At 40.7% G+C, this 26,666-nt stretch overlaps 1 protein-coding gene across 3 annotated transcripts in view; it reads left to right on the top strand.

Moving 5' to 3' along the window:
- The first annotated feature begins 9,930 nt into the window (after window positions 1-9,930).
- The window catches only part of ELOVL7 (ELOVL fatty acid elongase 7), a 44,509-nt gene continuing 27,773 nt past the window's right edge, over window positions 9,931-26,666 (top strand). The window contains exon 1 of one of the 3 annotated variants that reach the window (XM_081943758.1): window positions 9,931-9,986. The gene's annotated coding sequence lies outside the window, so the exon portion shown is untranslated. Of the gene's footprint in view, window positions 9,987-10,194; window positions 10,286-10,329; window positions 10,393-26,666 lie in introns of those variants that run through there. The other 2 variants (XM_081943756.1, XM_081943757.1) reach the window with 2 other exon arrangements.

The raw sequence follows: 26,666 nt of genomic DNA, 5'->3' as shown, positions 1-26,666 counted from the left end.
GCTATAATCTTAATCGTACTAGATTATACAGCTGGAACCACACAAATCCAGGCAAAAGGTTAAAGAGTGTTGACTCTATTGGCCTGTACAGGTAGTTATCAATTTATGACTGTAATGGAGGCAATCCATCACAGTCATAAAGCAGATCACCCATCTGACCTGCTCAATTTTATAAACTTTCTTTTTCCAGTGCTCATTAAGTGAATGACACAATCATTAATACAAAGGTCCGTTTTAGGCAAAAATGTTGTAAAACAAGTCATGTGACTGTGGGATACTACAAACAGCTGTAAATGTAAACACCTGGGTGCTGAACACCTGAAATACAGTCATGTGTCTGGGGGAGGGGTAGCCATCAGAATTGGGTTGTAAGTACCCCTGGAGCAGTCGGTTGTAATTTTGAATTGGTTGCTAAGCTATCAGTCAGATGTCTAGGACTATCTGTATTCTTCCCTAAGCAAAGTGAATCTTAGGTCAACTACAACAAGGTCTTCAGACAAGTTCCATTTGATTCATTACATGTGTTTTAGAATAAACTCTCGGAAGGCGGGGCTTGACGTTGCACTGACATGACATGCTATCTTGGGGCTCCAGGATTGCTGTCGATATCTCTGTTGCTGGATGGTCCTTTTTGGATCTAAACTGTTCTGAAGGAACTGTGATAGAGAAGAGCATGTCCTGCTGATCTCAGGGCCATCGCAAAGTCCCTGATCGATCAAGGGGAAAGCTCTTTTTGCGGCTACAAGAGAAGCAGACAAAATGGCTGCAGAAGGTTGGGACAGTCCCCTGAAACGGAAGCAGAACAGGAGACACAGTGTGTCAAAATGGTGAGAAAAATCGTTATTATTAGAGAAGAGAAAACCTGAAAGACTTAGTTAAAATAAAATTGAAGACAGAAGGAAGTAAGCGGCGAATTAACCTTGGTTTAAAACTATCGTGTTATCTTTTTCAGTTTAATTTTGTTTGTTTTCTATGGATGGACTTTTTACAAATGCCTCTTACTTTTAAACTGGACTGGTCTTTTTTCCCCCTTCTTCCTCTATACTTTTTCTATTTTTTCTATTTGTGGATTAAAAGTTTCTTTTCTCGCAAGGCTCGGCTGGATCCTAATCTTTAAACATTTTTTTTCTTCTCTTCCAGAGTTCGGAGCTTAGAAAGAGAGGCAAAAACAGAGGGAAAGGATGTAACACTGCTATCTAGAGGCTAGAGGCTTGGCAACATCTGATAATACAAAGCTATTGGCTTTGTTTACTGAAAGGGTCAGTGGAAAACATCTTGTTTCCTTCTTTGAAGGAAAGAGAAAGCTTTGACCTGAAAAACTTTACTGAATTTGTTTGAAACCTAGCAAAAGACTTGGATGTTTTAGTGGCAGTTTCTATAACCTGGAAAAATGGCCCAATATGAAGAAGAAAAGGGAGTAACATTGCATAGAATTATGCTAGAAATTCAAAAAGTCTTAATAATCACAGAGAGAATTGAAAAGAGACTTGAAATTATAGATCAAAATACAGAAAGTACAGAGGGAAGAGTTGAGAATACTTATAAAACAACGATGAAATTTGAGGACAGAGTTCAAAAAACCACAGAGACATATGAAAGTGATAAGAAAATTGTTGACCCTGACAGCAAATCGAGAGTGGAGGGAAATGATAAGTGCAAAATATGGAAAGGAGTGATCGATGAACTGGAACTCTATCTCAGATGTCAAAATATAGATGAAGAAAGGAGAAAATTTGGCAGAAACAATGAGAGTAATTTCGGCAGAAGCACCAGGGATAACAAAAGTCAAGCTGATGAAAGGAACAGATAGAGGATTTGGAATCTTTATAAGATATGCAATGAATAACAAGTCGTCAAGAGAAGTCCGCATAAGACTTATCAAGAAAACACTTAGAATACAGATTCTACAAATGGCAAGAGATATTGGACTGCACTATTTCTGGAAGGATACAGGATGATAAAATGAAATGCATGATAAAATTTAGCTAAATGTAGTTAAATTTTGAGTACTATGTATAAGACAAAGTAATAATAGCTATAGTCAAATAAATGATCAATAATGATAATAAAGCAATTATATATACTAGATTGATAATATGAAATTTTATACAAACTGTAAGTGAGGATGATGGAGATGATGTGGAAAAACCTTTTTATAAAGGATAAATAATTCTATATAGAATAGAATATAAAGATATAATATTATTGGATGATTTCAGGATGATGTAATGAAATTCCATAATATAAATTTACTTCAAATTTAATATGTTTCATATCATAAGGATGTAATGATAGCTATGCTTAATGGATGTTTAACAATTATAACAATTGTATCCATGTATATTAGATTGATGATACTAATAATGGAAAAAACATGGAATTGAGAATTATTAAAGAATGTTACAAATGCTAAAACAATAGAATGATTTAGAATAGGATATAAAAATTCTTTATTATTGGATATATTGAAGATGATATAATGAATAATCATAATATAAATGGATACATATTTAGAATACCTTGTTTAAAATGGAGAAACAATAGTGACAATCAAACAAATAAAGTATAATAATGTATACAAAGGTATTTTATTGACAATATGTGAATTTTGATAAAGCTCAAGGGATGACCATGGAAAGGACGCAGAAAGACCTTGTAACCAATCGACACACAGTATGCAGTTGAATATGTTTTTATGTTATATGTTTTGTGAGTTTGTGTTTGAAAATAAAAATTTTATTAAAAAAAAAGAATCAACTCTCATTTGGCTAAGGGAGATATTGCTTATATTGCAATAAGGGAGGCATTGCAACATGAAGCAACCTGGAATGATTGCCAGGGCCTGTGGGAATGGGTGCTATTACAATGAGGACATTCTAGAGGACTTCTTGTCTCCAGCCCAATTAGATGTTTTGGACAGCATGGTTGTCTCCTCCCTGGGCCTGGCTGCAGATTGTACAAGGTACAAGAAGTTAAAATGGAGTCCAGACAACTTGTCATTGGGAGGCATCTCATTCAGCTACAGCGACTGGCCTGCTCCAGAAGGTGATATGGTAGTTTTGTTTTTTATATCAGTTAATCCATGTGTTGGTTATTTCTGGTTTATTTTATTTATTTGAAATGAGCCGTGCCAATGAGCCACGATGACACAGTGATTAGAGTGCAGTACTGCAGCCTACTTCTGCTGACTGATGGCTGTCTACAATTTGGCAGTTCAAATCTCACCAGGTTCAAGGTTGACTCAGCCTTCCATCTTTCCAAATGAGGAACCAAAATTGTTAGGGGAAATATGCTGACTCTGTAAACCACTTAGAGAAGTCTGTAAAGCACTCTAAAGCCTAAATGCTATTGCTATTGTTACTGCTACTTTTATTTTTAATTTTTTTTTATGATATACTTCATTCATTAAACATGAAGCTCAGCCAACTGAACATTCAAAAATGCATTACAAATACCATTGATTGGTGCTAATGGTTGATATGGTTTGCTGCCATATCAACCAAGTATCTTCTTAAAATATAAGGTGTTCCGAGTAGCGCAGTTTTTTGCAGTTCCGTTGGTGTTATTGTAGGAAGCTGCAATTTGTTGATGTATCTTATAAAATTCTTGGACATGGTGCCAAGTGCCCCGATGACAATGGGTATCACTGTTACACGCTTCCTCCATAGCCATGTAGTTTCGATGGCCAGGTCACGATATTTCATTATTTTTTCTAGTTCTTTTTCTTTGACTGGCATTTCCAGGAACAGCAATATCAATAAACTGTACACTTCGGCCCTCTACAACCATGATATCTGGCATGTTGTGCTCCAAATGAGGATGCGTTTGTATTCGAAAGTCCCACAGGATCTTCACCTTCTCATTTTCGATAACTTTTTCCACTTTATGTTCCCATGACTTTCTGGATACATGTAAATCATATTTTTTTTACAAAATGATCAGTGGATTAATTTAGCAACTCGGTTGTGTCTAGCTTTTGGGGATTTTTGTATCTTCACTTTCATGGCATTAGTTTATAGTGCTTGTTCTTGAGCAGCCAATATTAAACCTTCCGTTTCTTTCTTGATAGTTCCTATCTTAAGCCATGTCCATGTCAAGTTGTCATTACATTTTCCTTCAATGTTTTTCAAGTGCTGTCCATGCAAAGCTTTGGTTTTCCATCTATTTAATTTGTCATCCAGGTGTTTTTCCTTATATTCTGCCTTTCTTTCTATTGTTTTTATGCTGTTCTCCATTTTCACAGCCTGTAGTAATTTTTCTGTACTTTGGTTCACATAATCATTCAAACTTCATTTTTCTTCTTCTACAGTTTGATAGATTTGCAATAGCCCCCTGCACCCTATTTTTCTTGGCAGGTACAACCTGTCGATGTCACTTCGTGGATGTAAAGTGTGGTACATATTCAAAAGTTTGTGTGTTTTCCAGTCCAAGTTTTCCAGTTCAGCCAGAGTCCATTTGATGATTCCAGCTGAGTAGCGTATCAATTGTATTAATGGTTTTAATTATGTTTCCAGCATTCAGCTTTGATTTTAATATTTTGCGGACCCTCCTGATGTATTCCTTTCGTGTTGACTGATTTTTCCATTCAAGATGTTATCTGCTTCCAATATGCCTAGGTACTTGTAACCATCATCCTTTGCTAATGCTTTCACTATATTTCCATTTCCCAGTTCTATTCCTTCTGTTTTTTCCATTTTTCCTTGCCGCATGGCTAATATAGCACATTTTTCAAGTCCAAAGTTCATTTTGATGTCACTGCTGAACAGTTGAACTGTGTTGAGTATTGATTTAAGTTCAGTGAGGCTTTTCGCATACATTTTTAAGTCATCCATGTATAGGGTTGTTGTTGTTGTTGTTATTATTATTATTATTATTATTACCGTGTTTCCCCGAAAATACGACAGGGGCTTATTTTCTTTTGCCCCACGAAATATGCCCTTGGGTTTATTATCAGGGAGGGCTTATTGTTTTGGGGCTGCCGGGCGGCTGCTCCCTTGTGAACTGGCTCCCGAAGAGCCAGGCACAGCCTCAGCGGCGAAGCAGCCATGAGGTTACCATGCTCACGAGCAGCCGCCCGGCAAATCCCCTCTCCAGCCGGGAAGAGCGCCATTCACTGACCTAGGGGGTAATCCCTAAGGTGCCAAGCCATGTGGCGCTCTGCCCACCCTCCAGCTCCCGCAACTCTCCCCTTCGGCCAGGCAGAACGCCACTCCCCAACCTAGCGGTATCCCGAAGGCGGCAAGCAACGTGAGCGCTCCCCCCCCTGGCTCCTGCGACTTGGCGCTTTTGGAATAACGCTAGGTCAGTGAGCGGTGCTCTGCCTGGCCGGAGGGGGGGTTTATTTTCGGGGGCGGGCTTATATTTTTGCCCATGCGAAAAATGTGGCATGGGTTTAGTTTCGGGACAGGTTGTATTTTCGGGGAAACACGGTACTATTATTATTATTATTATTATTATTATTATTATTATTATTATTATTATTATTATTATTATTATATCAACAGAATTGTATCACAGCAGCCAGTTGTTTCGCCGGATTTGGCATTAATTACTAGTCAGGCCCCACCCAGGGGCCTAGGACGCTGTAACGTATTTTCGTAATATGTGTGCGGAACCAAGCAGTGCGGCCTTTTGCATTTGACTGATGGTGATTTTGTCAATTTTTAACTGTTTTAAATGTAATTCCAATGCTTTTGGAATAGCACCCAGTGTGCCGATTATCACTGGAATTACCACTGCTGGTTTGTGCCATAATCGTTGGATTTCGATTTTTAAGTCCTGGTATTTTGCGATTTTTTCATATTCCTTCTCGGCGACCCTGCTATCACCTGGTATTGCGATGTCTATGATTGTAATCTTATTTTTCTCAACCAGTGTGATGTTGTTGTTGTTGTTGTTGTTGTTGTTGTTGTTGTTGTTGTTGTATTATTATTATTATTATTATTATTATTATTATTATTATTATTATTATTATTATTATTATTATTATTATTAGTTAATCTTTGGTGAGATTCACAGCCTTTGGTTGGTAGCTCAACAGCTCGAGTCCTAACCAAGGACTTAGGAACTGTTAAGGCAGCGGTTCTCAACCTGTGGGTTGTGACCCCTTTGGGGGTCGAACAACCCTTTCACGCGGTTGCCTAAGACACAGGCGCACGCAGCCCTCTTCTCTCTGACAGCCACCTGGTTAAAAAGCCATCCCCCGTGGCATTTTTCCCTTGGGAGGGGGCGCTCCGCAGAACATCCCAAGATCGATATCACCACATCTGCCCTCTTCAGGACAGGTCCTCTTCAGAAGGACGAGGCTCTGCTGATCCCCTTCACGTTCCTCACCTTCCAGCTGTGGCCTCATGACATGGAAAACATAGGCACGCACACGCCCCGCACAATTACAGCCCGGAGCAGGACCAAAGCCCCTCTCCCAACTGGCCCTTCCTCCCTCAGAGGGCTTCGGGGGGAAGCTTCTGCAGAAGCCTGGGTGAGTGAGATCAGGTTCCCGCCATTAACGAAGACTCTGAGGCTGTAATTGTGCGGGGTGTGTGTGTGCACGCCTGTATTTTCCATGGCGTGTAGCCACAGCGAGATTCTGGGTAGCCAGCGATGACTCTGGAGCCCATCTGCGGGGGGGCAGGGTCTCCCTCGCATTCTTCGTCTTCCCAGTTGGGCTCTGGAGTCATCGTCGGCACACTGAGCCTCAGCGAGGCTCCATGCTGTGGAAAACATAGGTGCGCGCACCCGCCCCCCTTCATTAACGGCAGGAACTTGTTCTCAGTTACCCGGGCTTCTGCAGAAGCTTCCCTCTGAAGCCCACCAAAGCCCTCCAAGGGAGGAAGGGCCAGTTGGGAGAGGGGCTTTGGTCCTGCTTTGGGCTGTAATTGTGCGGGGCATGCGCGCACCTATGTTTTCTATGGCCGGAAGATGAAGAACGTGAGGGGGACCAGTGGGGCCTCTACCTTCTGAAGAGGACCTGTCCCCGAAGAGGGGAGATGTGGTGACATTGGTCTTGGGATGTTCTGAGGAGCCCCCTAGGGAAAAATGCCGCTACCGGGTACTTTTAACCATATATTTTGGTCCTATGACTGCAGAATGCTGCAAGAAATCATAAATGCAGGCCAATTGTTGAGTGTTTCAAATGTGATTGGAACACTCAACAAGGTGACCACATATGTATGTCTGTGTGTGTGAGGGAGAGAGAGTGAGAATGAGTGAGTGAGTGAGAGAGAGACAGAGAGGGAGGGAGGGAATCAGAGAGAGATGGACAGAGACAGAGAGAGAAACAGAGAGGGGGAGGGAGGGAGGGAGAGACAGACAGACAGACAGAGGGAGACACATATATAGAGAGAGACACACACACAGAGTGATTAAGTGAGTGAGAGACAGACAGACACAGACACACACACAGAATGACAGAGAGGCACATACAGAGAGACAGAATGAAGGAGAGAGACAGAGACAGAGTGAGTGAGAAACACACACACACAGAGTGACAGAGATGGGGGGGAGGAGAGAGAGACAGAGTGATACAGAGAGACAGAGTGAGACAGACAGACACACAGAATGACAGATAGATACAGAGAGGGAGGGAGGGAGGGAGAGAGACAAAGAGCCATACAGAGAGAGAGAGAGACAGAAAGAGAAAGAGAGAGAAAGAAAAGAAGAATGAAAGAAAGAAAAAAGAAAAAGAAAGAAAAAGAAAGAGGGAGAGAGAGATGAAAGAAAAAAAGAAAGAAAGAAAAAGAAAGAGAACTTATGACCACAATTGAGCTCAAAATTTTGGTTGCTAAGCAAGAGCATCGTTAAGTGAGTTTCACCACATTTTGTGCAACTGTGCAATGAGTTGGATGAGCCGAACAATGCTCTGCTATTTCACATTGCGCATACTGTCGCAAAATGTAGCAATATAGTTTACTGTTATTATATTAAGGCTGTTACCCATGCTACATCCTGCTTCAAGACAAAAATTTCATTTATTTGTAATTAGAAAAAAATATTTCACAATATATAATTACATATTCTTTTTGTGATTAATCACTATGCTTTAATTATGTTCAATTTGTAATAGTGAAAATACATCCTGCATATGAGATATTTACATTACGATTCATAACAGTAGCAAAATTACAGTTATGAAGTAGCAAGGAAAATTATTTTATGGTTGGGGGTCACCAAATTGTGAATTCGTCGAATGTATTTGGCTGAGGTTAATTCCTTGACTTTATTATGCATTAAGGCAGAGGCCTCTAACATCTCCAAGTACTTGTAGCCTTCTTCTGGTTTTACTGTCTTTATCATTTCTTCATTCTCGAGTTCTATTCCATCATCTTCTATGGCCTTGCCTGCTTTGGTTGCCATTGTTGCACATTTGTCAATTCCAAACTGCAAACCAAAGTCTTGGCTAAATTTTTTTGTGCTTTCAATTAATAAATTCACTTCAGCTTTTGTTTTACCAAACAGTTTCAAATCATCCATGTACACCAAGTGCTTCTTCAAAATGATTGTCAGTGGTAGCATTGAGAGTATAAAAAGCAGGGGTGAAAGGGAATCACCCTGGAAAATGCCTCGTTTAATTTCAACCTCACCCAGTTCTTCTCCATTAGCTATAAGCTTCGTTTTCCAGAGGTTCATTGAAGTTTCCATGAATTTTTGTATGTTGCTGTTGATGCCAAAGATTTTCAGGCATTTCTTGATCCAGCTGTGGGGAACTGAATCAAACGCTTTCTTATAGTCTGTCCAAGCCATGACAGGATGGTTTGTCTTTTCTTTGAATTCTTTAGGATTAGTTTGTCTATTATTATTATTTATTTACATTTTTGAACTGCCCATCTCCTTCAGAGAGGGATGTGGGGGTGCACAATTCCTGCTATATGCTCTGTATGGGAGTACACATGAATTAGATTTGGAAGTTACCCATATCATGCTGGAAATATATCACATCTATTCTAACCTAGCTTTCTAACAAATTTGAGATAAATGTGAAGTGACTGAATAACATAAGAATACCCTAAGTGGTTTATGTGTGTTTACATGGAGGGAAGGCTTTGTCCATATATAGTAGCTTAGGAACTGGACATTGCATAAAGACCAAGTGAGCCATCCTGAGGTTTGATCTGAATTTTCTATAGACTCAGACTGTTCAGTGGCAGCATCTATATTATGGGATTTTCTCCCACCTTCTATTCCAGTGGCCCGTGGACAATTGTTGGTCTGCAAGAAAATTTTGGTGGTCCGCAGAAAAATTATTTGCATTTTTATATTGCACTAAATACTATTTATCTTTTTTAAAAAATCATATTAATGGTCCGTGGGATTTAAAATTATGAACTTAGTGGTCCCTGAGGTCAGAAAGGTTAGTGACCCCTGCTCTATTCCATTAACTTGTTTTGTTGATTGGTTGGTTTTTAAATATTTTAAATAATTTAAAAAACCTGCCTTTTAGTCACTGCCACCATTGTGGCAGTGCTTCTGTTTAACCTCCCATGTTTTTGGCCTTTATGCTGCATATTGATGAAGTATTATTGACAGATTCACAAGATTCGAAAACGTCGGAAAAGGTGCTTTTTTCAAGAGGCCACTGGACTTTCTTGTTCTTCTCTGAAGACCTTTCCCTTCTCATCCAAGAAGCTTCTGGAGAGCTGAGAAGCGAAAGTCTTCAAAGAAAAACCAGAAAGCCCAGTTGCCTCTTGTAAAAAGCTCCCTTGGGACAACTATTGACCTGGATGGCTGAGAATCCCCATAGACAAGGTTAGCATTCATTTATTAGGATGCCTGCTTGCCCGGTCGCTTGGAGTACAGCTCATTTTATTGGGCAGCCGTGTGAGCAGGCGGAGGGAGAGGGGGAAAAAATGCAGTATAATTAAAACAGTCATTTCCAAAACTTCGGCGCCCAAAGCGCCCCCTTCTGCCACCTGCCCTAGAAGCCTGAGCAGAGGTGCACTGGTTGCTTGGCGTCCAAGAAACACGTGCGGAGGCGACTGAGGAAGGGGAAGGTAAGCAGGTAAAAAAAAATGAGTCACAACTCACTCCGGCCAATCCCAATGGGCGGATTCTGCGAGGCAGCGCAGGGCTGGGCTTTGCCAGAGCGGGAAGCACCACGGCCGCTTCTATTCTCCCGAGCGCAGTTGCTGGTTGCCTTCTGGTGCTCGGGCGCGGGCAAGCAGGCGTCCGTCTCCCCCCAGGGCGGCTCAGTGAGTGCAAGTGCCTCTCTCGTTTCGGACCCAGCGCAAGCCCTACGGAACTTGGTGGGAGGCGTCCTTTTTTCAGGACTGTCTAGAGCCGGCGCTGCCAGGTTAGTTCCTCTCGTTACTTAGGGCGAGGCAGGCTGTTAAAGAGCCCGGTTTCAGGCTGCTTTTTTTCCTGCCTTCCCAGCTATGTTCAACGTAGGGATCGCATCGGGTACGAATCATCTCCCCAGGGGCCCAGGCAGCGAGTGAGATGCCGGGTTTATGGAGCAGGTGGCGAAATCCTGGGAGAAGCGAGAGCGCAATGAGCGGTTCTTTGAGCTGGGTTTTGCTTAATCAAGCCCGACTAACTGGATTCTCTTCATATAGGCGAACCCTTAAGTCAACAATCCGCTCTCAAACAAAGGTTATAGCTTCACCTGGGGTGCGGGCTACACCCGTGACTACTTGGGTGGGAGCTGCTGTGGGAATTGAGGGGTGTCAGGAGATGGGAGATGTGCGCGCTGTCCTGTCCCTGGATCGCTTTCGGCACCCTTAGCAAAGCTTTCCTGGCGCTGGTGTCCCCAGGTGTCTCCTTCGGCTGCCAGGTTGCTGTTAAAACTGGAGGATACTAATAGAGAAAGACTGGCCTAAGAGTAACTTAGCAGGTGGGAAAGACCTTTTGGGAAACTCAGGTTGGAGTGTGGAGTATTGGGTCTGGCCACCTTATTACTGTTGACATGTAAATGATATTATAATGATAATAATAATGATAATGATAATGATTAATAATAATAATAATAATAATAATAATAATAATAATAATAATAATAATAATAATAATAATAATAATAATAATGGTAGTAGTAGTAGTAGTAGTAGTAGTAGTAGTAGTAGTAGTAGTAGTAGTAATGTACTGGTTGATACCTAGGACACTGGCAGCAACCCATATCAACCATTAACATCAGTCAATGGTATTTGTGATACATTTTTGAATGTTCAGTTGACTGAGTTTCATGTTTAATAAATAAAATATTATAATAATAAGAGATGGTGGTGGTGATGATGATGATACTTGGTAGATACATAGGACGTTGGCAGCAACCATTAGCACCAGTCAATGGTATTTTTCACACATTTTTGAATGTTCAGTTGACTGCATTTCATGTTTAATGAATGAAGTGTATAGTAATAGCCTTTATTGTTATTATACATCATGTATAAAATGATGGAGTCCGATTGGCCCGGTCTGAGGCCTCCTCCTTCTTAGCAGGAGAGTGACATTTTGCCTGGATCTTCACAGCGCTCTAAGACTAGACTGCAATGGATAGTTTGTATTTAAACCTGTTGTGGCAACCAGGCCTCTCCGTCAAGTTTTTTTTTTTAACGTGGTTTAGTTGTGCAGACATTGGTGATCTGCAGTGTGCAGGCAAAGTTGCTTAATTCCGTATTTGGTGGGTTGTGTGAACTGTTGGAGAAGGAATTCGTTGCCCCAAGGCTTCCTGGCGCTGGGCATTCAAACCCCAAAGCGACCCCGTTGGAGACCAAAGATTCCCTCCCGCCCCCCCCCGGCTTGTGAAATCGCTCGTGCCGGAGGTGCTTGGAATAGTTGTGACCGTTGCCTGGGACCAGCCATTCACACGCGACTTGCCCTGACCGGATCAGGAACGTGGCGGCTGCCCTGCACTCTCGGGGAAGGGACGCCGCGAGTTCCCCAAGCGGTGTTCCTGCCTGCTAAAAGTTGCTCGCCTGTCCGGGGAAGGCGACGCGAGAAACGAGCAGAACTTGCTTGCTTAGTGGGGCGTCCCGGTTTACGGACGGCGTCCTTTCCTCCTCCAGTTCTCCCAGTCTCGTTTCTTTTTCTTCCGTGAGCTACCTGGGTTTGTTTTGCGGGAACCCCGTGTGCCGTCGGAAAGATGGTTTTTAAAGACACACCTTTGCTATCCTAGACTTCCGTAACCAATTGCCGGCGAAGCTTTTGATTCACATTTTCCCTACCGGCATTTTCAGGTTTTAGGTTTGCCATCTCCCGATAGGGCGGAAAAAAAACATCTTCCTGAAACGTTGCGTAGTAAGTACTGTTTTGGATGAATCAAAAGTATGATTCAGTCAAAAGCAGTTTCCTTTTTTTTTTTCCCCTCGTGGAGGACGAACCGGTGATGGGGTATTATTTTCTGCATTGCACAAAGTTTTCAATGCACATGATGTTATCTGGTGAGAATTGGGTGGCTCATTTCAGCCATATCTGTGAAGCTTGTCATTTGGGATTTTTTTGTGTACTTAGCCAATCAGATATGAGCCAGATGTCACACTAAGGGGGGAACTTACTTTAATTAAAAATAATGGGATATTTAAAAAGGTAATGTCTTTCACTTGTTTTTATTGCTGCAGTCTAACACAACTTTCAGAAAACTGACTTGATCAAGCTTTTGTGCATATTCTCAAGTTGAGCCCCTCCTGTTAGTTCTAAGATTGGCTGAGAAAACTACCAAGGGTTAATTTTTTTTGTGTGCCTTCATGAGATTCCAGCCATTGTAAATGAAAGTGTGTACTGTATGGGGAAGGGTAAAAACTCTGGCCTGACTAGTTGAATTACTAAAGAAGAAAACTCTTTTCTTCATGAAGCAGGTTTGAAAAATCCCCCTAGGATTTGTCATGCTAATGGACTGTGAAAAAAAAAAAAGCATCTAGCTGACAGTCTAAACGTGAACTCAAATTACTTAAGTAAAATAATAAAATAGACTGACAAATCTGGTTTGTTCAGCTGCTGCTCTTTTATCTCCTTCATTAATAATACTTCATTGAATTAAAATGCCTAACAGTGCTGAAGCACAATAAGGCACACTCCAGGTATTCAGATAAATAAACACTCAGAATTAATATGGCTGTTAATCCTGGGAGTTGCAATCCCAAGACATCAAGTTTCCCATTTTTTCCTACAAATTGTTTCTAATCTAATCTTTGCATCTGCTTTTCTTATTATCAAGAAAAAGCTAGTATGACCTGTAGTTTTGTAATAGTTGGTTTTAATTAACTAAGTTAGCTGTGAACTTATCTCATGTTAGGCAAGTTTCTTGATTCCTTCTCACAGTGTATAATAGAAGATATGATTGGATCATGCAGTGTAATTCTTTAGCTAAAAGATAATGAACGATTTCGTTTGCTCTTTGAATAAAATCCACGTGTTTTTAAAGATAGGTTCATTATGTGCAATTTATAATTAGAGCAAAAAGCAAGACGATGCCTTCAATGTATGTCACAAACCACCAAGGGGTGATGAATTCTCATTTGGGAGGCAAGCAAAGCAAAGTAGATGCATTGTTTTCCTTGGTACTAATAACATTAAATTCATAGTTGAGGGAATGAGGAAGTAAATAGAGTGACACAACTCCTGGATGATTGCTACAAGGCTGGAAGTCATACATAAAAAAGTCAAAGTATCACATATTTTAATAACATTCCTTGGGTACGGGTAGTCCTCAACTACCCTACTCAATTGGGTAGCCACAATTAGAACCAGAATCTTGGTCTTTGAGTGAAGTGGTTGTTAAGCAAGATGCCCATGTAACTGCTTCCCTCAATGACTATAATCCCGGCACTCTGAGTTATGGCTGTTAAACAGTTGGGAGCTCTAGGTAAGAACTGTAGGGTACTTGGAGGGGGAGGTCCTGGAAAGATCCATGGCAGCTAGAGGGGGGGGGGAAATCTTTCATTGGGCTGTAAGAGCTAAAATTCCTGTCTGGGGAGAAATCCTTTGTTGGGTAGCAGGAATGCAATTAAAATCCTGAAGATTTAAGCTCTGTTTTGCAATGACAGCAGATAAAGAAGCTGAGCCAGTGGTGGGATTCAAATTTTTTAACTATTGTTTCTGTAGGTGTGGCTTGGTGGGTGTGGCAGGGGAAGGATACTACAAAATCCCTATTCCCTGGAGTAGGGAAGGATAATGCAAAATCCCCATTCCCTCCCCACCCCACTAACCTGCTTTCCAGCTCCGTTCTCCTGTGCAGGGCAACAAAAGAGGACCCAGCTGATCAGCTGGGACTCGGGAGGCTGCGAATAGATCAGGAGCGGGACCAGCCAGAGGTAGTATTTGCCGGTTCTTCGAACTGCTCAAAATTTCCATTACCGGTTCTCGAGAACACCCTGAATACCACTTCTGAGCTGAGCTTAATAGAAAGCTGACATTCCTGGTTTGAGACCCAAGAGCTACACAATGGGGTGAGTTCCTGTTACTTGCCCCATTTCCTGCCCAGCTAGCAGTTTGAAAACATGCAAATGCGAGTAGATAAATAGGTATCACTTCGGTGGGAAGGTCACAGCATTCCATGCACCTTGGCATATAGTCATGCTGGGGATGGAGGGAAGAGAAAATCCTTGTTGTGCTGGAAATCTCAGCTTGATGCCAAGCAGAGATTCCCTCCTGGCAAGCTCTCAAAGCACTGCCCTAATTGGAGACAATCTCAGCTCCATTTGAAGCTGAGATTCCCCACCCCTACCCTAGCAGGCAGCTATTTTAGCTGGCTGTCCAGAGAACTCCTCTGGGCAAGCAGCCTCAAATCTTCCCTGCTGACTTGATTGATTGAGAAGTACTTGGCAGCTGGTTGTGAGCACAAACAGTTTGCTAAGCACCCAGATAATGATCACGTGGGTAGGGGTTCTGATTTGCACTGCTGGAAATGCTTTATGGGCTACAATTCACCTTTTCTGAGGTCATCATAAGTTCTAATGGTCATTAAATGACTGGTTATAAGTTGAGGGCAACCTGTACTTTCATTGCCTTGATAATAACCTCTGCCCCGTGGTGTGAACAATGCAACGTGATTTAGGTTTGGCTTAGTATGTTATATGATACCCCGTCATTGCAATTTTACAGAGTTGCAGTTGGCTTAAAAATATTTGGTGTGATAGGTATGCTGACACATGATTTCAGTACAGCATCCAGATAGTCTGTTCGCTTCTTCTGAGAGAAAAGTAGTGAAATGTTCCTGTTGAAGCTCTCCTACAATGTTGAGTCAAAGCCGTTTTTGACATTTCGTTTCTAGTGGTCTGAATCGTAGGAACCATTTTGTCAGGTTAAGAAGGGCTGATATTTTTCCCATCCAAGTTTTCCCCCCTCCCCTCATAACCGAGCTCTGTCAGAATGGTATAAAGCGTTCACCTACTCTTAAAGTCTCAGAATGGAGGATGCAGATGTATCACAGTGATGGCGAACCTATGGCACGCGTGCCACAAGTGGCACGCGGAGCCATTTATCAGGGCACGCAAGGTGCTGCCCTGTCAGCTGGCCAGCGCGCATGCGTGTGCTGGCCAGCTGAGTTCACCTCTTTAAAAGCTATTTTTCGCCTTCCCCAGGCTCCAGAGGCTTTATAGGAGCCTGGGGAGGGCGAAAAGAGCCTCCCCCGCCCTCCCAGAGGCTTCAGGGACCATCCGGAGGCTTCCCTGAAGCCTTCGGAACGCTTAAAACCACCCTCCGAACAAACCGGAAGTGACTTTGGAGCCTGGGGAGGGCGAAAAAGCATGTAAAAATGGGGGGGGCTTGTGCGCGCATGCGCACTGCGGGATCACGCGTTGCACTATAGGTGCGGCACACCCGCACACGACCCCCCAGCGCTCCCCCCACTTGTGGCACGCAAGCCAAAAAAGGTTCGCCATCGCTGTTGTATCGTATATGTCATATTATACCCTATCTGTCAAACTCAATTTCATTGAGGGCTGCATCAAAGTTGTGTTTGACTTCAGGGGGACAAGGTGGGCGTGGCTGGGGTGGGCATGGCCAGCTTGACGTCACTCGTATCAGGGGAGCCTGTGGTGGTCCGAGTACTTTGTCAGCGAAAATGGGCTCCTCAGCTCTGTTTTTGGCTGCGAAGGCCTCTTGCACCCTCTGCCCGTGAAAACAGAGCTTGGGAGGCTGTCGCAGCCAAAAACGGAGCTGGGGAGCCATTTTGACTGACAGAGGCACCACAGGCCAGTCCTTTGCTGTTTCCAGGGTGGCCCTGTGGGCCAGATCTAAGCACCCTGCAGGCCGGAACCAGGCCTTGAGTTTGATACCCCTGTTATATTATGTCATACCCCCATGTACAATTTTTACCTGACCATCATCCTTTGGAGGGGGGGTTATCTATTTTTATATATCCAGTGGTGTTCCCACTTAAGTGACCACATGGAGGCACCACATTACTGGCTTCATCCTTATTGGGAATCTAAAGCCAGATGTAGCCAGATGTTATTCAGTAGGGTTCAAAGCCCTCTACTGGGAATTGAATATTTGAGTTTTAGATGGCTATATGCAGTGCAATAGTTTTATCAGAGAAAAATGTGCAAAATATAAGAGATTTGGAGGAAGGTTTTTGAAGTTTCATAAAATCAGTCAGATTTACCCCTCTGATTGTCGCGGCCAGGCTGATGTTCCTAGGTTCCTTAACTATGAAAGGAATTCCACAATGGAATTAGTGCATATACTTTCCTTCACTAAATGTCTTTCAAATAGAAACTGGAAAACGAATGGTGGGAAATGGTTTAGTTCTAGTTTTCTGCATCAATTCTGGGAATCAACCAAATGACCCATAATATTTGATCTGTTCTTATGTTAATGAGGGATGTGGTTGCTCAATGGCTAAGACTGAGCTTGTCGATCAGAAGGTTGGCAGTTCAGTAGTTTGAATCCCTTGTGCCGCGTAATGGAGTGAGCTCCCGTTACTTGTCTCAGCTTCCGCCAACCTAGCAGTTTGAAAGCACGTAAAAATGCAAGTAGAAAAACAGGAACCACTTTTGGTGGGAAGGTAACAACATTCAGCATTTAATCATGACGGCCACATGACCACGGAGACGTCTTCGGACAGCACTGGCTCTTTGGCTTTGAAACGGAGATGAGCACCGCCCCCTAGAGTCGGGAATGTCTAGCACATAAGTGCGAGCGGAACCTTTACCTTTATGTTAATGGTCCTGATACACCAGGAACAATGATATATATTTGTGCAAGTACTAACAATAACCAGAGTACATAGGAATGTCGTCGGTTTAGATTTTCACCAATATAAAAATAAGAATCAATAATCTTGTTTGTATCATTTTCCCAGGGAGAAGAAAATTCAGCTGAAATTCTTATGGGTGGGTGTGGAAATCTTGGCCTTACCTTGCTTATAGCACAGCCACAAGTGAAGCCTTTTTTCACTGTATTATTTTTCCTGTATACTCCACTTGTCTGAGTTCTGTGCTTTAAATTAGGGAGCAAATTCTTGAAAGTTGGGGAGGACTTACACCTCTTGAATTTCTGGAAGGCCATGGAAGATTCTTCTGTGTCATGGTGACAGGAGGAAAGGTGAAAAAGTTCAGACTATTCTTTAAGTGACAGACCAGCTGACAAACTGCCCCCCATTCATTCTTCAAAGTCCTAAAATGCTCTGGTGGCCCAAATAATAACAATTGAGGACTGCTTTTCTATTGATTAGAAGTGGGGTTTTAATTGTAAAGAAATGCTGAAAAAAATGCATGGCTGTAAACAGTAACAGAGTTGGAAGGGACCTTGGAGGCCATCTAGTCCAACCCTCTGCTCACGCAGGAGAGCTGTCCTAGTGATTCGAACCGCCGAACTGCCGACCTTTCTGACTGACAAGCTCAGCATCTTAGCCACTGAGCCACCTAGTCAGCAAGATATGGAGAGACACAGAATGCTAGAATATTCCAAGGACTCTCCTCTCAAATTAATCCTAGTGGAACCCAACATATGGGAACTATTTTGAAATAAGGTGTTTTTTTTTTTTTCAAATGAGACAAGTAGCCAAAACAGCAACAACAAAAACCTAGCAGCATTGGTAATAGAACTAAAACGTTGCTACAAAAAGGACTCTCCCTCTGAGCACGTTGGATGTTCTAGGATTAATTTCTGCTATATCCAAATTAGCTGCTAGTCTAGGATTAGGTGTGATGAGAGAGACATGATTAGATAATTTTACAACAATATGGCACTACATGCGATGGTTAAGATCCACCAGCTTGATCATAACCTTGATTAGAATTCCAATTCAGTGTCGAGGGACTAAGGGGAAAGCATGTCCCCAAAAGAGACAGAGCTTTAGTCTTTTGTAAAGAAGTCTCCCCCACTCCACTTAGGTTTATAGAACCCATTCAAGTCCTCATGGAAACTTACAGTTGTATGGAACCAGTTTGAGGAAAACCACCCTAGTTCTTCTGTGCACCAAACCTGGACGCACCATTTCAAGTAAGACCTGACTATTAACAAACAGAATGGGTTAATTACTTCCCATAAACTGGGCTCTCTACTCCTGTTAATAACATTTTGGAATAGCATTTGCCCTTTAAGTGGTTGCCTCAAATCATTGGCATATGGCAGAGTAGAACACCGCATTCTTTTTCTTTCCACTGAAACTAGTATCAAGCCAGATCTCCCCCCCTATCCCGTATTGATGCTTTTTATTTGTTTTCCTCAGCTGAAAACCTTTGTTACTCACTTTAAATATTTATTTTACCTGAGTATTTAATCCAGAATAACTCTTCTCTTCCTCTTCTAGCTACTCCTCCTAGTTTTGTGTAATTTGCAAAAGGAGTAATCATTTCTTCATCCCTTTTGTAAATAAGGTTGCCCCATAGCTGTGGGATAAGATATTCAGTTCTACTCTTCTACCTCTTATGCAGAACCACTTCTGAGTACACTTATTTAGCCAGTTACACATTTATATTATAATAATAATAATAATAATAATAATAATAATAATAATAATAATAATAATAATAATAATAATAATAATCTATACCTAATAATTTTGTTTTTATGGACCTTGGAGTCAGTTTTAGGGACAAGGTGGGCAGGCCAGTGCAGTTTTCTTGGCAACATTTTCAAAGATGATTTGTCAAAAATGCCTTCTGAGATGTCTTCTGACTCTCCTGTTTTAGGATTGAGAGATTCTGGCTGGCCCAAAAGCACCCAGCTGACTTTCATGAGTAGGATAGAAGTCGAACTTTTGTTTTCCTGGTTGAGCTCAGCATTTTTAACCACAAGACTGAGTTGGCTTTTCCCCATATCAGATTATTTTTTTAACAAAGATATCCTGAAGTAATTTGTCAGAAGCTTTGCTGAGGTCAAGGTACATGATGTCTGCACTATATCCCCTATTTGTGACGGTAGTCATTCTGTCAGAAACCTGAGATAAGATTAATCTGGCATGACTTGTTTGTGATAAACTTATGCTGGCTTCTGTTAATTGTTGTATTGCCATCCAAGTGCTCACAAATCTGTTTAATAATCAGGTTTAGGTGCCAAGATGACAGACTTGTAATTTCATGGGTTGGCTCCCCCCACTTTTTTTTAAAAGATAGGCACAACGTTTGATCTCCTACAACGTTATCTGTTCTCCAGAAATTCTCAGTCAGCAGCACTTCAGTCACACCTCCATTGGTTTCTTCAGTAACCTAGCTTCCTTTTGTGGCCACGCACCACTGACTTCAGATATAAATCTTAACATTTCTTCTTTGCAGATCACCTCTGATGAACCCCCCCCCCCCCGATCCATGGGCCACAGTGGTTGAGAACCACTGACCTAGTATATAATTCATCTGGCCCCAGAGACCTAAACCCATTAAAATTAATTGAGTGTTTTATGTATTTTTTAATCTCATCTGTCCTGAACTACAGTTCTCATTCTCAGTTAATAACACAGTTATGGCCAGGAAAGTTTTCATACACTTTTTACAATAAGACAACTCCAAAATAAGAGTTAATTACCCCTTTCTCTTCATATCTGTGACCTCATTGTTTTATCTTTGTCAAAAATCATTTGTTCTGTTTTCTGTTAGAATCTTTATTTTCTGGCGACTACTCTATATCCCTTTCTGATTATACCACCCTGCTTTAATATGTGTGTGAAGAAAGAAAACATCCCCCTTTTCCCCCCTGAGAAAGCACTTTGTGTACCTTCCAAAAAGTGGATATATTTTTCCTTCTAGAACAGATTGTTTGCAGGTGTGACATCTATATCTTGGATTGCAAGATTTCAATCCATTCCTGACTTGTTTTTCTCCTTCAGGATTTCTCATCATTGGATCATGCCTGTGTGTAGGCTGGTCAAAATCTGATCTGCCTACATCCAGTATATCTAGCTAATTCTTTTTCCTTTTGATTTCATGAACTCAAAGATAGTCTGGCCATTTTCTTCCTGTTGATAAGAATTAGCTCCATAATAGCAGGTCTCCATGTTCCTTGTTCTGCCGTTTGACTGACATTGTCAGCAAAAGAAGGCAAGAATTTGTTGGACCTTTTGGCACAGCAAGATTTCCAACACATGTCAGGGTAGCTAAACTCTTTCTGTTATCATTGATACATATTGCTTTGAAAGCTTCATTGCTTGATACAGAAAGACCTAATCCCTAACTTCTGTCTGCCTAGGTAGTTTATAATAAACTTCCAGAACAAAATCACTTTTGTTTTTCTGTCCTTTTATTCTTATTCAAATACTATTAACAGGAATTCTGTGCTCAGTTGTGTGATTTGCATCTAGGCATATATTTTCTTAATAGACAGCACAATACTATCCCCCCTTTTTGGAATCTATTAAATTCTGGCCTTCCAGAACTATGTTCAAATCCTGAATGTCATGTCTATATGGCTCTTTGCCCGGGCTTTGATTCGGTGGTGTAAACTGTGCAGAATCAATGTATTGATGTTGAGAATAAGGGATTAAAAATACCAAGACTTCAGTTAATGTGATTTGCCTTTTGTAAATAAATTACAGTGTTAATCCAACACTTACTTATGCAGTGCAATACTTATGTCTCATTTCACAATAATGTTAGCAAGGTCCAATAATGTTAGATCTGAGAAGAGAAAAGGGAAGTGGGGCATATATCTTAGCAAGGCTGTGTCTCTAAATTTAAAACAGTAATTCTCTTCTCCCAGATAAAATGCTTAAGTTAAAAGACTGCCAAGAGTCACTCTATGAGGATGAATAAACCATAAATACTGGTAGTTTAAAATACCTAGACTGAATGACTCAAATGTCTCTCTTATTGCATTATGTAATTTTTATTTTACTTCGGTTTGGGGGATTTGAAGGATTTGAGTGTTCTAGTTTTATTTATTTTTAAAGAATGTGTCTGTCCCTGTGAAGAGTAGGCCATCCTCTGTTCCTTTAAGAATACATATTAATACATCTAACTTTATTAAATAAAAATGTACACATATAAATTTAAATATTTCTCTTATCTTATAATGTAAAACTTAACAAAATAGTAGCTTCCTAAAGCATCTATGACTTCCATTCAATTTATTTTTACTTTATTTTCATTTTATGCTTTGTGATATTCATGGTCAGCTCATCAATAGAAGGCCAAGATACACGGTAAGTAAGATTTAGATCATACAAGGTTATACAAATTCACTGAGTAAATTATTAGCTAGTTCTTTCAGAGCCATTAGTTCACATAAGGAAACTTCCTCATTATGAAATTAAAAATGAGCCTGATATACTTGATTATTTGTTGTTGAACCGCTAAGTCATGTCTAACTGTTCATGACCACATGGACCATAACATGCTAAGCTTTCCTGTCCTCCACAGTTGCCCAGAATTTACCAAAATTCATGTTTATTGCATCCATGACACCATCTAACCACCTCATCCTCTGCTGTCCCCTTTTCCTTTTGCCTTCAATTTTTCTAGGTTCTTTTCTAGTGAGTCCTCTGTTAATTAAGACACTTGATTATACTGAGGAAGAATACCCATTTCATCTTTAAATTAATTCACAATTCAGATGTTGGGGAATTTATTTCTTAGTACTTTAAATTTTATCAATAGTAACTTCAAGTAAGTAATCCTCGGGGATCTAGGAAATAGATCAGTTCAGCATAGGTTAACAAAATAGTCATGTTTTAATAATCATCTTTGATTCCTTTTTAAAAGTTGATTTCTGAGTCTTCATAGCTACCGTATTTGAACAGACATAAAGCTCAGCATCCTGGAAATCTCTTCTGTGATAATTTTGTACCTGGGTTTCAGAAGATTGTGAACAGAATATAAACACGTATCCAGATTTCTACTCAGATAACACAGTCTTACTTTACTATTTACTGTTTTTAAAAAGTGTGAGTTTATAACTGAATATGAGAAGTGATAGGCGTCCATTCCAGGGGTGGGTTCCTGACAGTTCTAACCTCTTCTATAGAAGAGGTTCCACAAATCTACCCTGCCATTTAGAACCGGTTCCAGCTCCCTCCCCCTGCCTGTCCGCACCACGCTTGCCCCGCCCACCGCTCACTGATTGGCTGGCTCATCAATCGCCCCAACCGCCTCTAAGAGTCCTATCTAAACCTTAAAGTCTTAAAGCTGTCAAGTTTGAACACCCCTGGGGGTTTTTTTCTAAAGGGTTAGGGGTGCAAGGGTCTTGTAACTTGACAGCTTTAAGACTTGCACACTTCAATGTCAGAGTTTGTGAGCCAACATTTTGGTTGCTAAGCAAGAGCATTGTTAAGTGAGTTTCACCACATTTTACAAATTGGCCATGCCCACCCAGTCACATGACTGCCAAGCCACTCCCACCCGGTCACATGGCCAGCAAGCCACTCCCACAAAGCAGGCCACACCTACAGAAGAGGTTCTAAAAAATTTTGAAACCCACCACTGCTCCATTCTAACTGCATATTCTGTTCATAAAGATGTACCTTGAAACGGGGTTAGAAATCCAAGTTTCTCAAATTGCTGTCAATGTTATTCTGTGCATTACTTGTATGGTTAAAACGAATTCCTGGAGACATTAGCTTATTCCCCATTCTATTGCTTGATGATTGACAAATAGAAACTAGAAGCTCTACTATACTTGGTAGGGCGAGTTAGTCTTTATCAGAAACTGAACCTTCCAGCAAGCAGAGAAAGAGATAAGACAACCACTTGGTAGTGGAAGACAACCATTTCTATTTAAATAGCCTCTTTGCATATGCTCTTTGCATATGTTCTCATGCTGATTTGAGTACTTAAATAGTTCCCTGTATTACATGTGCACAAAGACAGGGCAAATTGCAACCAAGGTTTGTATTCTGGACAGACTGTTTTGAAAAATATGAAGATTCCTTAGGACACTGATGGTCCTAAGAAACACAGATATGCGGGCACACGCACATGCTCGTTGGGGCCATGCTCCGGAAGCCGAACTTCCAGGTTCTAGCACACATGCGCGCCCAACATTTTGGTACTGCTGTATTTCCTTAGACGCATGTGTATACAGGTGTTTGGAAGCTAGTTCGTTTAGGTGCAGTAGTGTAGTATGTAGTTAGTTAGGTATTCCCAAACACATATCCTGTACAATGAATGTCATACTTGAATTCGTGGTCACTTGAATTTTCACTGAAGAAAAAACTGAAATTCCAGGGTTGTTACAAATTAGCTTAAGATATTTGAACTTCTATTTGATGGATTTATATGTACTTGCTTTATTCCTTCCTATTAAATAGGAACACTAAATAGTTTATTAAACATTTTGCCCTGGATGGTTGCTTCTTCTACAAACCAGAATATCAATCTATCTTCATAGTTTTTTTAGTCTTCTTTTGAAGTGATATACAAGAAGACGGTACACTTACTAATGAAATTGGGCATTTGGTGGTAGTACCTCTTTATTGGTATAAAGTATGTCTTAATTAAGTTTACTAACATTTTTAATTAACATTTTCCATAAACATGTTATTTAACATTTTACTGGTTTTACTTATTAATGGTGGGTTGGTTTAATGCTTTTTATTTCAGGTTGTTTCTTAAACTGGGCAGTCTAAAAAAAAAGTAGTACTTGCAAGATACGTATGAAGAGTGATAGCATGGAATTTAGATGTAATTGCAATTGTGAGCAAAACTGATATACTACTTGGACTACAAGCCATCTTCATCAGTCCTTTCTGTGGCTACTGATATTGTCTTGTTTTCAAGTCTCACAGTTGAGTTGCTTACAGTTTCCTTTTTTTGGTCAGGTTCGTAGAGGTTGAAGAATTATTTTAATGAATTAAGTCTATTCTAAAATTTAATATCTTAATATAACCATTGAATATGCAAGAAACAAAATCACTGATTCATATTTTTTGCTGGTAAATTCCAGGGCATTCATTACCATGCTGGTAAATTCCAGAGGCTCTGGTGGTCTTAAACAGTTCATATGTGTGTGTGTGTGTGTTCAAGTTTAGAAATCTGTAAGGGTTTTTTACTGATTCAAAATTGGATGCCAAGTTTGTCAGAATTTAATATGTTCGATAAGATGTTTTAGCTTGGCAATGAAAAAGGAATGAATTTGTACTTGACATAATCTCTGGTCTCATTTGAGAGCCATGTTCCAATTCCCTCTGTTTCATGTTTTGATCAAGCTGAAAGGGAGGGAGGAACTTATTGGGAATGAAAATGAAAGTTGTTGGATGAAAATTATTTGATGGGAAAAAGGAGTTTGAAGGACACTGGGAAATTCATTTTGTTGAAATCCTCTAAATCCTCACTTGGGGGAAGCTGATCTAATCTACTCTGTTCTTATTGTCTTCCAGCCAAGGATCCCTGAAAGGAACTAATGCAAGATGGTTAGGAAAGCATTTGATTATTCTTGCTTAGTATTCCCAGTATCAATATTAAAAAGATTCAAATTATGATGAATTAGGATAATGAACTGAAGCTTCAAATCTAGGGAAGGAACCAATGAATTAGCGCTCTCCACTCTCTCCACAGGAACAAATGAATAAAATCTGGTGATTTTATTCTGGTGGCTTTAATCTGGTGGCTTCACTGATAAGACGGGAATATATTCAGGTTTGTTGCCAATTCTCCAGGATAGTTTTTATTCAGAGGGGCACCTACATAAGATCCTTAAAATGTTGAACTTCCTGACTCTGAGCTATTGGGCCAATTAGAGTGTTGATTTTATAAAAATCTAAATAGTTGAACCAAGTATAGGCCATCCTCAACTAGTTTCTGGCTGTTCAAAGTTATAACAGCTTAGTTATAACAGAAGGTTATAACTGAAAAGTGACCTATGATCATTTTTCACATTTATGACCATTGGGGCATCCTCATGGTCACATGATCAAAATTCAGACACTTCTCGGCTGACTCATATTTATGACGGTTGCAATGTCCCGGGGGTCATGTGATCACCATTTGAGACTTTCTGACAAGCAAAGTCAGTGGGGGAAGCCAGATTCCCTTAACAACCCTGTTAATAGCTTAACAATTGCAGCGAGTCATTTAACAACTGTGGCAAGAAAGGTCATAAAAGGTGGTGAAACTCACTTAAGACATTTCTCACTTAGCAACATAATTTTTGGGATCAATTGTGGCCATAAGTTGAGGACTACCTGTACATAAAACATGCTTCCTCCAATATCATCAGACCCAGCAAAAAGTCTACCTGCTTGCTGTTTCATCAATAGTAGCAATGTTCTGTGGGGATACTACCCATGTTTTGCAAAAATCTAGACAACAACCATTAGAGACGGAGAAATTCTTGTTCCTGGTATCATTATGAAACACAGATACAAATTATAAATAAGTTGGCTAGCCATGTTGCTGTTAGTTGCAAAGTTGTATCTGACCCATTGCAACCCCATGGACAGCGTTCCTCCAGGCCTTCCTGTCCTCTGTCATCCACTCGAGTCCATTTAAGCTCATGCCTACTGCTTCGGTGACTCCATCCAGCCACCTCATTCTCTCTCGTCCCTTCTTTTGCCCTCAATCTTTCCCAGAATTAGGCTCTTCTCCAGTGAGTCCTTCCTTCTCATTAGGTGGCCAAAGTCTTTGAGTTTCATCTTCAGGATTTGGCCGCCTAAAGAGCAATCAGGGTTGATCTCCTCTAGGACTCACCGGTAGATCGCTTTGCAGTCCAAGAGACTCACAGGAGTCTTCTCCAGCACCAGAGTTCAAATACCTCAATTCTTTGGAGTTCAACCTTCCTTATAGTCCAACTTTCACAATCATACACATTGCAACTGGGAAAACCATAGCCTTGACTATATGCACTTTTGTTGATTAGCCATACCTCAGTCCATATAAAGGTATTTATTTATTTTTACAAAATTGCCAGTCGTTGCCCTTTTTCCCTAGAGTGTGCAGCAGGATTCTGAGTTATGAGGAATCTTTAGAAGGCCTGTTTAAAAAAATAACAGCAGGCTGACTTCATTTTTTTGTTGACAGTTTAAATATTTGCTTGCTCCTTCCCCTTGGAAACTTGTCTACTCCTTCCACGTTTGAAGGTTGCTATGTTATTGCCTGTTTTATTTGGGTTATTTATTTATTTTTTAAAATGGCATTTCTTATTTTCACCATTAACTCTGTGACTCAAACCAGGTAGTGAGACTAAAAAAGCTTTCTGGGAGTTAGGATGAGGGAGTGGGATTTTTACTTAGAAACTTAGGAAATGTTTTCAGATATGATCGTTGCACATGCATGTCCTCTTCAATGGATTTAAAAGGCATATTTTAAAAATGCATGGAAACCTGCATACCTTAAATCTATTAATTCAGGTAAGAATTATTTACACCT

This window comes from Natrix helvetica (genome assembly GCF_964273705.1).
Source record: "Natrix helvetica genome assembly, chromosome: 2".
Classification (NCBI taxonomy): Eukaryota; Metazoa; Chordata; class Lepidosauria; order Squamata; family Natricidae; genus Natrix; species Natrix helvetica.
This window is presented reverse-complemented; position numbering and strand designations above follow the sequence as displayed.